General features: G+C 38.8%; 1 protein-coding gene across 4 annotated transcripts in view; it reads left to right on the forward strand.

Moving 5' to 3' along the window:
- The window catches only part of LOC139478555 (choline transporter-like protein 1), a 260,716-nt gene that overhangs the window by 117,462 nt on the left and 126,531 nt on the right, over positions 1-16,723 (forward strand). For 2 of the 4 annotated variants that reach the window (XM_071261064.1, XM_071261063.1), the window contains exon 1: positions 10,941-11,068. The exons of the other annotated variants lie outside the window; for them this stretch is intronic. The gene's annotated coding sequence lies outside the window, so the exon portion shown is untranslated. Of the gene's footprint in view, positions 1-10,940; positions 11,069-16,723 lie in introns of those variants that run through there. 4 annotated transcript variants of the gene reach the window in all.

Below are 16,723 nucleotides of genomic sequence, written 5' to 3' on the forward strand. Positions count from 1 at the left end.
TACTGTATTTAGGATGTTTTAAAATGTTTAAAAAAAAATCCATTGAGTTCATTTCGTTTGATCAGTCAAACAACTTCCCTTAACTTCCAATAACTCTTGTATCATCTGTTTGAAAATAATTTTCAAGGAAATGAAATATTATGAATTATGCAATGAGCTCTTGCACAGGACAGAGTCCTCATTTTTGAAAATGTTATTATATTTTCTATCTCAGGATATCAGTGGGATCTTTCTCTTCTTCATTTTGTTAAACTGTTGCCAAACAAATTTGTTTTAGGAGCAATGAGAAAAGGGAAATTTGGGTAAAGGGGTAGTTTATATGCATTCCAATTCCATAGACACTCCTAGCTCGCCGTGGTCTGATCCTATCATAGGGACATTAGCACTTGTTGATACTGGTGCAGTAAAATGGAGGACCTCCAGTGCTGTGGACATTGATCTCCGAAACTTGATGCATATTCATCGTTTGCTTGCATTTCCATCTAAATGACAGAAAAACAGAGAGTTCTGACAAAGTTTACATTAGTCATGTGATAGTTTTGAAAAGGGTTAAATGCAGAATATCATTACATTCTTAAAGCTTGATTCTTGTTGTCTTATAATTTGCTTGTGTGGTAAATATTTTCTTCGGTGGATGTTTTGTTTTTATATGACATTGTTTCATTTTTTTGGCATTTTTATGAATAGTTAATTTTATTTGATATTGTTGGATATCTCATTTTGCACTGTGTCAAAATATATCAAACTGTTATTTTCATGGCAACTAGTTTCAGGAGATTTCCATTTTGATAAGCAGCTATTGGTCAATATTGAGATGCCTCTGAAATTGCTCTAGTTATCAATTTATGTCTTTCAAACATTAGAGGTATCAGTTATAAACAAAAATACATTCTATTATATCTGCCACATTTGCTGAAGATGTAATATACTAAATTATAAGCATTATGGGTCATTAAGAAACATTCATTCAATCATACTACCATCATTTGGGCTAAAAACAGAAAGCACTCTGTCGTAAAACTTGAAATAATAGCTTGTAATCATTGTTTTGAACTTTGAATAGTACCTTGTAATGATTGTTGTAAAATACATTGAAAACCTCTTCGAAGGGCAGCTGTGTGTTGAGATTCTCAGGAATAATGATCCCAAACGTAATGTAACTACAAACGATGTGAATGATTGAGTCTGTTGCAATGGTGTCTCTGCACTGTGAGGGGAGGACAGGTGTTGGCATTCACTCGGATTCTGCCAGATGGAAACTGAGTTGAATCCAGGATTATTATACTGTGTTACAGTTCCCTCCTGAGTATCATTGTTGAGAACAGACACTGCTGGCTGAGGTGGCACACTGCTGTTGTGTGTAGTTTGTTGTAGTGTCTCTTTCACTGTCGACAGGGCTGGTGTAGGTGGGAATGCATTATAAATTTGCAATAATGATCAGCCTTGTGACTATATTTGGCTATAGATTTCATTCTGCATCAGTAAAACACCAAAATATGACAGCAGCAGGAACACATCCAACAGAAGGGCAGCAGTAAAACACCCAATATGGCAACATCAGTTAAACACCTTAAATGGCAACGTCAGTAAAATATTCCACATGACATTAGTAGAACACCCAATATAGCAACATCAGTAAAAAACTCCACATGACAGCATCAGTAAAACACTTTGCATAAAACCATCAGTAAAACATCCCCTATGGCAGCATAAGTAAAACATCACACATGACAGCATCTGTAGAATACCCAATATTGCAGCATCAGTAAAACACTCTACATGACAGCATCAGCAAAACACTCCACATAACAACAGTAAAATATCCAATATTGCAGTATCAGTAAAACACTTTACATGACAGCATCAGTAAAACATCCAATATTGCAGCATCAGTAAAACATTCCACATGACAGCTTCAGGAAAACACTCCACATGACAGCATCAGTAAAACACTCCACGTGACAGCATCAATAAAACACTTCACATGACAGCATCATTAAAATGCTCCACATGACAGCATCAGTAAAACACTCCACATGACAGCATCAATAAAACACTCCACATGACAGCATCAGTAAAACATTCCACATGACAGCATCAGGAAGCACTCCACATGACAGCATCAGTAAAACACTCCACATGACAGCATCAGTAAAACACTCCACATGACAGCATCAGTAAAACACTCCACATGACAGCATCAATAAAACACTCCACATGACAGCATCAATAAAACACTTCACATGACAGCATCAGGAAAACACTCCACATGACAGCATCAGGAAAACACTCCACATGACAGCATCAGTAAAACACTTCACATGACAGCATCAATAAAACACTCCACATGACAGCATCAGGAAAACACTCCACATGACAGCATCAGTAAAACACTTCACATGACAGCATCAATAAAACACTCCACATGACAGCATCAGGAAAACACTCCACATGACAGCATCAGTAAAACACTCCACATGACAACATCAGTAAAACACTCCACATGACAGCATCAATAAAACACTTCACAAGACAGCATCAGTAAAACACTCCACATGACAGCATCAATAAAACACTTCACAAGACAGCATCAGTAAAACACTCCACATGACAGCATCAGGAAAACACTCCACATGACAGCATTAATCAAACACTCCACATGATAGCATCAATAAAACACTACACATGACAGCATCAATAAAACACTCCACATGACAGCATCAGGAAAACATCCCACATGGCAGAATCAGTAAAACACAAAAAGTAAAATTGTTCCCATTGCTGAACACATTTGTCTAATGACTTTCTCAAATGTTTCAAATTTACCAAGAGCCAATACTTGATTTCGAAGATTGTTCTATATTATTTATGTGTTGAACTGTTGATTTTTGGGGCAGATTCTGTTATAGGCTTGTTAGCCTACGGGTTTAAGGACTGTTCACTCATTGCAGCATAGTCATTTATTAAGTCAGTTCCCTCCATGGTAGCCTTGCTCCAGGCTGTAATGAAAGAAAAGTCCATGTATGTGTAGTCATTCTATCCTCCTAATAGGCAAGTCTATAGATATGTGGACAGTCTCCAGTCTCCAGTTTCTTGTAGGGACAACTTGTTCTAATTATTTCCATTTTCTAGGTCTTATGATTTAAATGAATAATTATTGCCTTGGAGACTTGTGCAAGTCTACCTCCATGGGTACAATTTGTGAAACTTATTTTGGGTGTCCCTTACCATGAATTGTCTTGAGACGGAAAGACCCAAATCACTTACTGCTTGGATGAGCTGAAGTGCATAATTGAAGCTAACGACATACAGGCGATTTTGCTTATTTATTAGTGTTCTCTGTATTTTGATTCACACTGACTATCTGTAATCAATCGTGGATCATGGCTGTCAACATGTGTTGACGTGAGACATACACTAATTATCTCCCTTTACTAAGGGCAGATCTGACATAATATTTGTAAGCTAGAGACACATTTCCCCAACAGCGAGTCTTAGATTAGCTCCCTCTGGACCAGGCAGTAGACAGGCAGTAGACAGGCAGGCAGTGCCAATTACAGGAAATGTACTTCTCATTAACAATCTTTGGTGTGTTTTCGTAATTAGACCTAATGACATTCGCATGCAGAGGATATTTGACACACGACAGGTTGTGTATTTCCTTGAGATCTCAAACATGGCTTGGCCAGATAGTTTTCACATCGGCATGTTATTTACAGCAGGTTATTTAGAGCGTTTGGCTGACATCATTACTGACATCTATAAACTTTGTATGATTAAGACTTGCCGATGTATTGTCATGGGATGAGGCTGTTGGTCTTACACGATTTTCCAAGTTGTTTCCCAAAACATTTCCATGGGTGGTCTTGAGGTTTAAGAATCCAGAGTCGAGGTGACCTCCCAATCTGAGTAGTTGACTTGAGTTGTGAGCTCACTTGATGACCACAGAATGTGTGTTTGTTGTTAAATGCCGCACTCAGCAATATTCCGGCTATTTGACTCGCTGTAATTAATAGAATCTGGACCAAAAAATCAAGTGATTGACATCATGAGCATTGATCCTCACAATTGGGATATGATGACATGCATAAACCAAACCAGTGAGCCAGAGCATCGATCCCTTTCAGTTACCCCTTGCAACAAGCACAGGTTGCTGGGGACCTATATTCTTATTTTTATGGAATCAAGATAGCCATAAGCTGACTATGAGGTGACCGCTGACTATCATCATTATGTCCATGTTTGGCCCCCTTGAGGAATAAGGGGTATGTTATAATATGCAGAGTTGCTTCCCTTAGTCATGCCAGGATCTGAAGCATGGATATGTGTTTTTGACCCTGCCTGATCATGATTCCTAGTGTTAGCACCCTGGGATGTAGGGTATTTGTCAAAACAGAATGCATACAAATGTATACTCTCTCTCAACCAACTGACACTCTTAACCAACTCGTGGGGATTCCGGGTAAGAATATTGGTCTGTAGCAACCTGTGCTTGCCGTAAGAGGCGACTAAATGGATCTGGTGGTCGGGCTTGGTGATTGCATGTCCTCCTATTCCATTTGCATGGGTTGATGCTCATGATGTCAATCACTGGATTGTCTGGTCCAGAGTTGTTTATTTACAGCCCGCAGTCATACGGCTAGAATATTGCTGAGTGTGGCGTTAAACAACAAACCAACAACAACAACAACAACAACAACGACTTTGTGCAGTTCCAATGGTTCCTACAAGGAGAGGCAACTTATATTTCAAACGAATGGCATCATGTGGCCTTGGTCCTTTCTTGTGACTGTCTGAGTCGTCTTTGGGATGCCGGAAGCTCAATACATTGACGATGGCAGAATGTCAAGGTATTCTCTTTTGTCCGTACATATGTACATATGACAATCCTGTACACGATGGTCGAATCCAATGCTTTCTCTGGACATCCTATAAGATCGACTTCATTTAAAGGCTATTAGGTAGATATTATATTTTCTCTAATATCCTAACGTTTATGGACTGGATGAGGTGTTTTCAGAAATGAAATGTTGGTAGACACATGCACTTTCACTCACTCACTCACTCACTTCCTGAATCACTCAATCCCTGATTCACTCACTCACTCACGTCCTGATTCACTCACTCACTTCCTGATTCACTCACTCACTCACTCACTCACTGAGACTGCTCCATGTGACCCTCCACTATCACTACAAAGGTGGACAAAGTGCACATTAGTCAAAATGAATTTCAAAAACATTAGACCAAACATCGCACAACAATGTCTACCTACTGAAAAGATCATTTGTCAACTTAAAATAAAAAACTTGGGTCATGAATCAAGTCAGGTTGAGATTCCACTTTCTTCTGCTGTCCTTGAAGTGTCATTGCAAAACATGGTTGTTCTTCTCTGCTTTATCAAATATTCCACAAAACACAGGCAAAACATACCAACATTTGAGTCTTTCCTTGAAAAACAAAGAAATCTTTCTTAATTATATCATCCTGATGCCTGAATTTTGTATCAAAATATATTCTAGCATTATTAAAAAAATATCAATTTCTTCATCTACACTTAACTGTAAAAAGTCCATCCTCTTGTTTTTTCCGCTACAAGCGTGGTCAATGATCCCATACTTATTAGATCTTTTTAAACTTCTTAGATGTTTTCTCCGTCTCTTTGACAACGGATATTGTTTTTAGGCATGACATCGAGCCATGGTTATTTTCCGTGAGTCACTTTGCTGTATTAATTGTCACAGTCTCCCTAGGCTGATGGTTTCTTGCAGTGTGTTTTATACAGCTGCGTAATTATAGATTGATCCCTGTCATTTCCTGGATACTTTGATGTTTCATGTGATCACTGAGACTCGGTTGTCATCACATCATTGCAAGGGTAGGTATATCAGTAGTTGTGAAGTGTGCGACGTTTTTTGGTGTTGCACCTTCAAAAGTTTCATGAAAAACATGTAAAAGTTCTTAGTTTCATTTGATCTGTAATTGCTATCACTGTGTTTAGTTTCTATTTCAATCAATGGAGTAATTTGCAGGAGAAATTGTTAAGAACTTTCTCTGGTAGTTATATGTGACGTAGTGATTATTGAAATCTGATATACAGTGAATAAAATTGCCCCTAACGTAATTTATTTGGTTCTTGGTGAGAGAAACATTTTATTAAATATTTACAGTTTGGATTTGGACATAAATATACTGGTTATCTTGCTGGAAGCCAAATGTAGGTAAATGAAAGTAAATTTAGCCAGAAATCAGGTGCAGAGAACCAGAGATTATCCAGGATGCAACAAAACATAATTATGTTCTTGGTATGAGTAATGTTTTATTAAATCTTTACGGTTTGGATTTTTACTTAAATGTACTGTTTTTTATGCTAGCAACCAAATGTAAGTAAATCACTGTTAATTAACCAGAAATGAGGTGTAGAGAACCAAGGATGATATTGAATGCTGAACTCAGTGCCCCTAGCAGGCAAATTGAGGGGAAATAATCACAATCAAGTCCCGTTATCCAACATTGTTGGTTGCATATGATTATGTCGGATAATCGAGTAAGTCGGATAAACGAAATTAAGTAGTATCAACGTTTGTGATCAATAATGGGACAACTACACAATAGATAACAATAAAAACATGTAATAAGAAAATAAATATGAAATATTCATATGGTTATTTTATGTTGTTAGCGGAATATGTTTTCTAATCATGCAACCTCTAAAACTCAACAGAAAACAACTGTTACGGACTGTATGGCTTATTCAATATACTTTAAAAAGCATAGTCTAGAAGGGAAGTCGTAAGTTTGAAATTGGTTGGTCATAGTTCACGAAAGGTTGTTCTGACGAGACCTTAATGGGATGTCCTCGGCGATAGCGAGAACTTGTATCTGATTTTAATAAGATTGAGGTAATCTAAGCATCTGATTAATCCTGTTTTCTTTATTTTAAGCATTAATCATTTATTGTCAAGCAAGTTTATCTCTGCAGCCGTTGTAATATGCAGCTTCCAGCCGACTCGTCTCGCATCAAAACACAGGCTGTGTACTCATGGGTAGATGACCACGAAGTACGCTGATCACTGTGTCGGATTAACGAGACCGATTAATGATTGATTTCGGTAATTCGTTGCAAATTAGATGTGTCGAAGTCAGAGTGCGAGACTGTCGGATTAACGGGTCTAAATAGCACTGATTTAATCGGTTCCCATCATTAGTGTCGGATAAAGCCGATTGTTGGATTAACGAGAGTAGGATTAACAAGACTTGACTGTATTTTGTTCAAAATTGAGATTTATTATTTGATTAAATTCAGAGTTTTTTTTACATTTTAGTTTTGAGATTGCAGTTATATAAAACTAGCATTAAAACCCCTTCCTTGTTATTGGTCTTGTTATCAATGAAATACAGGTTACATCTACAAGGCGGTGAAATTAGTTATTAGTTATAGATGTATTAACATCAATTGGGAAATGTTAAATTCCAATTTGGAATACAGATTTGGGGCCAAATATAAGCCTCTGAGCATGTCAAGGAAAACCCCTGCGGGAACGAACATCACGAGGTGCATATAACCGTAGCCATGTTTTTTTAGGCTGTTTTTTTCAGGTTTTCTAAATCAGCTCCAATTACAAATAATATATGGAAAATGATAAATAAATTATCAGCTAATGTAAAAAAATATCTGAATATAAATAATCCCTGGTGACTGGTACTGAAAGAATATCTTTTAACAGATTACGGGTTTTTTTAAACCAACTTGAAATGTTTTTGTGTACCTTGTAAAAACTAATGTAATAGGTTTTAAAGTAATTGTTTTCCATATGTTTGACAAGAAAATAGTGACAAATGTATGAATTACTGTTAAATATAGCTTCTGACATTTTATTGGGGTCATTTGAAATGTAAACATTGTTCCTGCTGCCCACAAAAAAATGGTTGTAAATTTCAGTGACATGAATTACGGTGAGTGTAAATTCCATTAGTGGTGAAGAACTAGTGTGATCACTTTCACTGTTGTGTTAGAGCGGGAAGTGAAATTGAGTAGCGTCAATTTCAAACAGAGGTGTTTGGCTGCCCAATACATCTGGACTAGCGCTAATTTCAGGCATCCTGAATTATGAGGCGCTAATTTCAATGAATATTGAAGTCTTGTCCAAGTGTAAAGATTTTTTAAGAATAGCTTGCCTCAATAAAACTTTTTCACAGCTAATGTTTGTAGGGTGAGAGCAGCGCCTTTGCAGTGTTGGAAGCTATGTCTAAATGAATCACCACTCTGAGTGTCGACTTAAGAGTGTGAGTCCAGAATGACATATTGCTTTGAAGATGCAGTGTTAAACTAAATTTACTGTTTGTTTCCTAACCAAGACGTATCTGAGTCTGAATCTCTGCAGGAGTTTGAAGACCGTCTCCGTGGTCTAGTGGTAGAGCGTCCGCCCAGAGAGCAGAAGGTCCGGGGTTCGATCCCCGACCACGTCATACCAAAAGACGTTAAAAGATGGTACTTGTTATTACCCTGTCTGGCGCTCGGCATTAAGGGGCTAAAACAAGGACTGGTCGGCTCGGAGTCAGTATACTGTGTCTGAGTGGGGTATTCATGTTAAAATGCGGCATGGTATCTCAGTGAGCTAGCGCTATAAATCGGCATCAGTCCGGACGAGTACAAGCAGCCACACAAACACACACACGTACATGCACGTCGCAATATAAGTGCAATAATCTTGGACGCAACGTTAAACCCCATTTCACCTCACCTGCAGGAGTTTGAGAAATAACCCTACATGGCGAACAAAAGTTATGAAATTGATTCGTAAGATGAGTGTAGTCTCTCATAGAGACAAATATCCGAAAAAAACTGAAGCAAGTCTACAATACGTTAGCAAGTCTAGATTTCTATTGTTTTAAAATGAAGAGAATGTCTGGGTTTCTTTCTATTATGTATTAAAAGATAAAATAGAAAACAAATATTGAAGTATTTAACTTATTTCAGAGTGAGTATGGTTTTACGCTGCTTTTAGCAACATTCCAGCAATATCACAGTAGGGGACACCAGAAATGGGCTTCACACAATGTACCCACGTCGGAAATCGAACCCGGGGCTTCGGCGTGACAAGCGAACGCTTCAACTACTAGGCTACCCGACCGCCCCCTTATTTGAGAGACTAAATGTCAGTCGAATGCGATAGTGAATGAATGACAAGATTCATGCAGGGGCCAATGTGACAGTGTTGTTGTGACTGGCCTTGATGATGTTTGGGGCAGACAAACCAGAATATTAGTTTGAATCTAGGTCCATACTGTCAGTGATGACCATAGCTGAGAGGAGTCCTGCCAAGGACAAGCAAGGAGTTGTGTCTATTCAATTATTATTCAATTCTATTATTCAATTGACATGCATTGCACAAGTGTGAGTGAGATGAATGTTGTTTTATGCCACGGTCAACAATATTGCTGTAATTTCACAGCAGTCTGTAAATAATCTTGTGTTGGCTAGGAAGACCAGTGGTTGATAGCATGAACACAATCCCATGCTGCCTGTATAACACACAATCAGCTGATGCCTACTCCTTGTGATAACCATGGGACGTCTTGGAGAGCTATTCTGCCTCCGAATCCCAACGTGGTTCATTGTTTAGTTGCTTTGTAGGACAATGTTTGGTACCTGAGGAATCTCAGCTAGGTTGTTATAATAATAAATCAGTTGAAATACATGCCAATTTTTGTGGAAAATTCAGATAGAATACAGGGAAAACATGGTATATTTTGTTGTTTTGTACACATATCATTGTAATGGTCATCTCCAAGGATGGGACCATGACCATGGTCTTGTGGATATTGTCTGCAGGAGAGCAGAAGGTCGGTGGATCAATCTCTGGAAGATGGTACTTGATGTTACCCTGCCTGGAAATCAGCATTAAGGGGATACAACAAGGACTGGAAGGCTCGGAGTCAGTATTCTGTGTCTGGGGGGGGGGGGGGTATCGATGTTTAACTGGCATGGTATCTCAATGTGCTAGCACTATAATGCTGGCATTAGCATGGGCTAGTATAAGCAGACACATTTAAGAATGGGGGGCACGGGTGGCCCAGTTGTCTAAGGCGCTGCGATTCGCTGTGCAGAGTGGCGTCCCTTGGGCACGCTAGAATAGAAACCTTATGATTGTTGGTTCGAATCCCAGTTCGCCCCGATTATGTTTCAAGGATTGTCAGCACCATACCCATGCTCGTGGGTTTCAAAATGGTAAACGTCTGAGACCTGCATCACTTCGGGCTTTCCTCCCACATTAAGCTGACATGCCGCGATATAACTGGAATTCTGTTAAATGCCGCGTTAAACCCAAATCACTCATTCAAGCACACATGAATATATGTAACTATATAAGTGCAACAATCTTAAATGTGACATTAAACCCTATTTCACATCACTTCATACGATGGGATTGGTCATTCAACCAAGAAAAGATTTCTTCGTACACCTCATTTTAGTCATAATACACAATAATTATGTTTATTTCCTAAAAGCATTTGATGAATATGTTGTTTATAAGGAATCAAATATTTTAATTGCTTTCAGTAATCACAAAGTTAAATATTGGTTTAAGAATCTGTCTGTTTTAAATACTGCATATCCCAGCAGAGAATTCACCGTTTATAATCAGCCCAGCCAGCGTCCCAGTACGACAGTTAGCCTATAAACAGTACAAATCTGTACCTCAGAGATCCAGTTATTAGAATAATCTCAAACATAGCTCAATCCCCATTATTTTAAAACTATTCCCCCAATGACTAGCATTATGCAAGTAGAAGCCGAGAGGCAGTCTACTCTCTCAGGCTGTTGTCAATAAGGAGAGCACCAGGGATCAATCAGTCAAGCTGGGGTCTGTCTGCTTCACTTAGAATCAATCGTTAGGATAGTAGTACCAACATCACGCAGCTATAACATTGAGGTTTTCCTAGTCAATGGAGGCAGCTCCGTAGCAGAGAGAATCCATAATGGTAGAAGCATGCCGTGTGTTTCTGGACGTAGGGGTGGGATTCCCTGACCCCCAGGGCTGACACGAAGGCTTTGGATTTGAGGGTGAGGCTCAGTTTTAATCTGTAGATGTAGGGTCATTAGTTGTAGGTGGTTTCAACAGATTGGCAAGGCAGAGCAACAGTGGCAGGTTCCATTACAGGGTTTCCATGGAATGGTTGCATACCTACCTCATTATAAGGCAAGTCTAAACGATGATGTAATATTGGCGATATATTTGATGATATGCCTTGCAGAGCTTGAAAAGACACAATTGGCGTCGATTTCATGATTTATGTATTCTCAATGTTGAATTTGCGTGAAATTCTTTGGTGGTGTGAAGTGGAGAAGTGCTGTGTTCGTCTGCTAGTGATATATGAAGGCTACTGACTACGCGCCAATACACTCTGTGAAAGAATGGATGGATTATTTATGTCATAGTTTATTCATTCATTAAGGGGCTATTGATTCCACCGTGATGGAATAGACGTGCTGTCTGTATGCCTGAAGTGTATGTTAGCTCACCTGATAGGTGAAATACACGCCTGTCACTCATTACCTCTCAAGAACAAGAGAATCTCAATGGTTGTGAAAACAGTGTACTGGCATTTGTTATTAACATCTGTTGCATATATTTCACATGCTCATATTGATTTCTGTCATTTAAAACAGCGCGGTGTTTTTGGTCACAGTGGTAATGGCGGGACAGTCACATAATGAATGTTTTTCGAGAAATAAGCTAATTTGATTTGACGAAGACTGGTTATAAGACACCTTCTAAAAATATATTAACGTTTGATATTGTAGTATTTTCACATTGGGCTTTCATATCACATGACTAGCCATGATATAACTGATATATACTGTTCAAGGTGGTGTTCCACTCACTCACTCACTTAGTTTTTGTATTTATCGCCCACAACATGTTTTGTGGTGGGGTGGGGTGGGTGGTTGTGTGGAAGATGTGGTTAGTATAATGGACACCGTCAGTCTCTTCGTCTGTTTGTCCATACAAGATGTCGTTCCCAGAGCAGATCTTGAAAAATAATATATCTTCACCTAACTTTGTCCATAGATTGATATATTGGTAAACTGGTGCCTTTTGATAATTTGGGATTTTTCGAGTTTCCATGGCAACAACTTTTACTTAGGCTTGAAATGGTGGTAGTCCTCATTTCCAGAGCAGATTTTGAAAACATGCAGTATTTCTTCACCAAACTTGGCAAATAGATAGGTCCAGTGGAGAACTTGTGCCTTTTGATAGTTTGAGATTTTTTTTTAAAAAAAATTGCGAGCTTCCAAGGCAACAAAATCTTATATCTGTTTTAAAGTTTTTTCTGTGGTTATGCTTTCATATGAATAATTTCAGCAATGGCCTTAAATGCTACATATGAAAATGAATTGGCCATTCAAATGAAGATAATGAGAATATTGCTATGTTAAATATTTGTCTTCTTCGTATACTTTCTCTAATAGAGAAATCATGAGAATCGGTTGATTCCGAAAGTAGAATCAACGAGCAATCAACAGATTTGAGAGATTTCTCAGGATTTTCAACCATGTTATTGTAAATATATTATCTCTTTATAATTTTGCATAATGACCTATAGTTATGTCAGTTTTCCTTGTCAAAATGCACATTCAGAGTGAATTCCTGGCTCAGAATCAAATACAATAACAATAGCAGGACATCATCATAATGTTTTTCTGGTAGATTTGGATGTGTCACAATAGGTTAAAGGTATATAGCGGTACAGTTGTCCCCTATGTGTCGTTGATACCTGAGTCCAACGAAGAGCATACGTGTGTATATAGCTAGATGGTTGTGCAAACACCGCGTTTCTGTTTTTCACTCAAATCCACGGCTCGGGCGTCTGTGTAAATCCCGGGGAACATGCAGCTTGAGCAGCACTGTTCTATGAAGTGTCGAGGGGTTATCTAGTTATACTTGTAATACACGTAACCCAAGAACAAATGCCCAGGCGTGTTCTAATGGTGGTTAGCCCAGTGGTTAGTGTGTTCACCCACCACACCCAAGACCTGGGTTCTGTTTCCAAATTTTTATGGTGGGAATATGTTAAGCCCATAATCCTAACATTTTGGAAGTCGGATCAATGTGAATCATGCTTTTGTGAAACAGTGGTACGGACAAACCAAGGATACCGTATTCGACGTAATTAGAAATAGGGGGCTCTTATTAGAATATCTTTTTGGTGGAAAAAGATAAATTTCGTGGTTTATGAACTGTTTATATACGACAGATATATTTTTCCTGAAATTAATTGCCCATAATTTAGGGTGCATATAACACACGCATGCATATTATACACGAATAAATAAGTCTTGTGTACATTGATCAATCGGAAGGGGTGCTAATTGGGATTGTTCACTAGCCAATATATTAGCAAATATTGCCGTGGGCGCTTATTACGTCGAATAAAGTAATTATTAATAATAGGGAGGAATCTGGCATGTATATCTATGACAAGAGGCACTGGTGGCTCATTTATTTAAGGCACCACAATTCACCGTCCATGGGCATGCAGAAATGTGTGATCATGGGTTCAAATCCTTGTTTGACATGATGTTTCTAGATTTTCGTCACGCTGAAGACCCGGGTTCGATTCCCGACATGGGTACAATGTGTGAAGCCCATTTGTAGTGTCCCCCGCTGTGATATTGCTGGAATATTGCTAAAAGCGGCGTAAAACCGTACTCACTCACTTTATTACTGTAATACAGTTTAAGGTGGCTTTCACTCACTCAGCCACAATCATTAATTAGATCCTTTCACACCTAGGTGACACAACTGTACAGTGACTTCGCGTTGTATTGCTGGGAAATTGTTAAAAGCGGTGTAAAATCCACCTCACTCACTCACTCACTCACCAAAGATCGTTATCAGTACATCTGGGATTCAAATCCACAATCATTAATTAGATCCTTTCACACCTAGGGGACACAACTGTGCAGTGACTTCGCATGGTATTGCTGGGAAATTGTTAAAAGCGGTGTAAAATCCACCTCACTCACTCACTCACTCACTCACTCACTCACTCACTCACTCACTCACTCATGTAAGTGACAGCTAGGTTGTGTGTCTGTAATGGACATCACCAGATTGTCACTTGTAAGTTTGTACTCAAACTTGTGGTTTCTCATTGTTGCTATGCTGATGTATTACATGTGTCAAATATTGCATGTATTATTACATATCTATGTATTATCTTACACATCTAGTTTGGATTCATTTTCAACAGCTGTTAACTTTTGAACAAGAATGCATCTTGCATAACAGCTGCATAATATGCAATTACCTTAAGTGACTGATATATGTATACAATCTCGGTTATTTCCAATGCATACTGATATTTTGTAATTGAAATCAGTTTTATGGCCATATTTGTAATTATCATCATGGAAGATATACATCCATATTTATCATGCAATTGAAAGTCCCACTAAAGTGAAACTGTTACATAATGTGTTCATAAATATTTACTATATTCACACAAATCCATGTTTGTGTAATATAAGAAAAGATAAATATGTATGTGGTGAGGCTTGACCTCATGTAGGAACGACATGAAACTTTCATAGACAACGACATTTGTATTCTCATGCGGATATTTCCATCGGGTTAAACAAGGCAGTTGTGTATTGTACAATTAAATAACACCATAGTCCATATCAGTTGTTGGCAAGAAACGTGACAGGTTGTAAATACACTGATTCCATTGTCAAGGACTCGAGTCAGTAAAGATGATTTATTTTGCTGCACATTCAGTTGGCAATGGGTATGACTTATATTATATATTACACATATACATGTATATATCCTTGGGGGAGCCCATAGAGACATTAAAAGATGTAATTGGGATGAAACCACATAGTGATTCCTTGTTAGACTTGTCCCTTGCAACCTATGCTGGTTCGCCTACTTACAGACCGCCATCATACAGCTGGAGTATTGTTGAGTGTGGCGTTAAACAACAAACAAACTTGGTAGAAAATAAAGGAAATATGAAAAAATAGACATTTTTGTAGATGATTCATTTGTGGTAATTTTATGCAAAACTTTGAAGCATTGCCCATATTTCTTCAAAGTAAAGTGTTAATTTGGTCCAGTAATTGACTGTTGTAGTATACCTATCTTACAAAAGACAGAAGACATCATAGATAGCTGACTTCGAGCAGTATGTTGCTCTGACCATGCATCCTCCTGTTGACATCCTCCTGTTGGCATCCTCCTGTTGCCATCCTCCTGTTGGCATCCTCCTGTTGACATCCTCCTGTTGACATCCTCCTGTTGGCATCCTCCTGTTGGCATCCTCCTGTTGACATCCTCCTGTTGGCATCCTCCTGTTGACATCCTCCTGTTGGCATCCTCCTGTTGACATCCTCCTGTTGGCATCCTCCTGTTGACATCCTCCTGTTGGCATCCTCCTGTTGACACCCTCCTGTTGACATCCTCCTGTTGGCATCCTCCTGTTGATATCCTCCTGTTGACATCCTCCTGTTGGCATCCTCCTGTTGGCATCCTCCTGTTGACATCCTCCTGTTGGCATCCTCCTGTTGGCATCCTCCTGTTGGCATCCTCCTATTGGTTGTTGGGGATTTTGAAGGAGAATAGAACTCATGCTTGTTGTCGACACTGGAAATCAAACTTTGATCCTCCACCATCATATGAGTGGAATAGTGGAGTGTAAAGCCAAACTCACACACGCAAACTGATGAACCCCTGAAGATCCGGTTTGAATAGGTCTTCAGCAACCCATGCTTGCCGCGAAAGGCGACAATGCGAGTCGTAAGAGGTGACTAACAGGATCGGGTGGTCAGGCTCCCTGACTTGGTTGATGCATGTCATTGTATCCCAATTGTTCGTGATGTCAATCACTGGATTGTCTGGTACAGACTCCATTACTTACAGGGTCAGTGGTTAACACCAGCTCCCAGGGGCAGGAGGAGCCATGAGGTAGCCTAGTGGGTAAAGCAGTAGCTCATCCCATTGAAGACCTGGGTTTAATTCCCAAAATGGGTTCAATGGGTGAAGCAATATTCTGGTGTGTCCTTCCATGATAATACTGGAATATTGTTTTAAGTGGCATAAAACCCTTTCACTCACATATTCTATTAGCAGGACATTTTGGTTTTCTTTTGATCATTTGGTGATTCTTGATGGCTGTTGCCAAGGTATGGTTGCAATAGCGACAAAATAGATACCTTATAAACTTGTATATGACTCATGCATTGTATCCATACAACCGTCAATCAACAAGTCTGTGTTGTATCATCACAATCAATTAGTAATAAATTGAGTGCAGACACCATTGTATACTCAGCTCTTGTTCTCATATACAAGGATTAACAGTAATGCACAAATGTGATACCTAACTGTTTTCACGATCGTTGTGACCTCCGAAAAAATCGCATTACAACAAAAGATGATCGGGTAATTTGCTTATTTATCACGATACGTAAACAATAAATAATGAAATAGATGCATTATCTGTCAGGACATTGGGGTTCCTTTATCATTGAATGTAGGAAACTACAAGCATCATTACTGTGGGAGAAGCACTGATGGATGACGTCCATTGTGTTGGATATAGACATATGTTGGTGATCATATCCTCTAGGGATTACTACAGTAAATCGTTTAAAATCGGGTATAATTTACAAGTTAACATTTATTCTGTGCATATGGACATACTATAGCTT

Source organism: Haliotis cracherodii, unplaced genomic scaffold, assembly GCF_022045235.1.
Source record: "Haliotis cracherodii isolate W230 unplaced genomic scaffold, xgHalCrac1.p SCAF_4, whole genome shotgun sequence".
Taxonomy (NCBI): Eukaryota; Metazoa; Mollusca; class Gastropoda; order Lepetellida; family Haliotidae; genus Haliotis; species Haliotis cracherodii.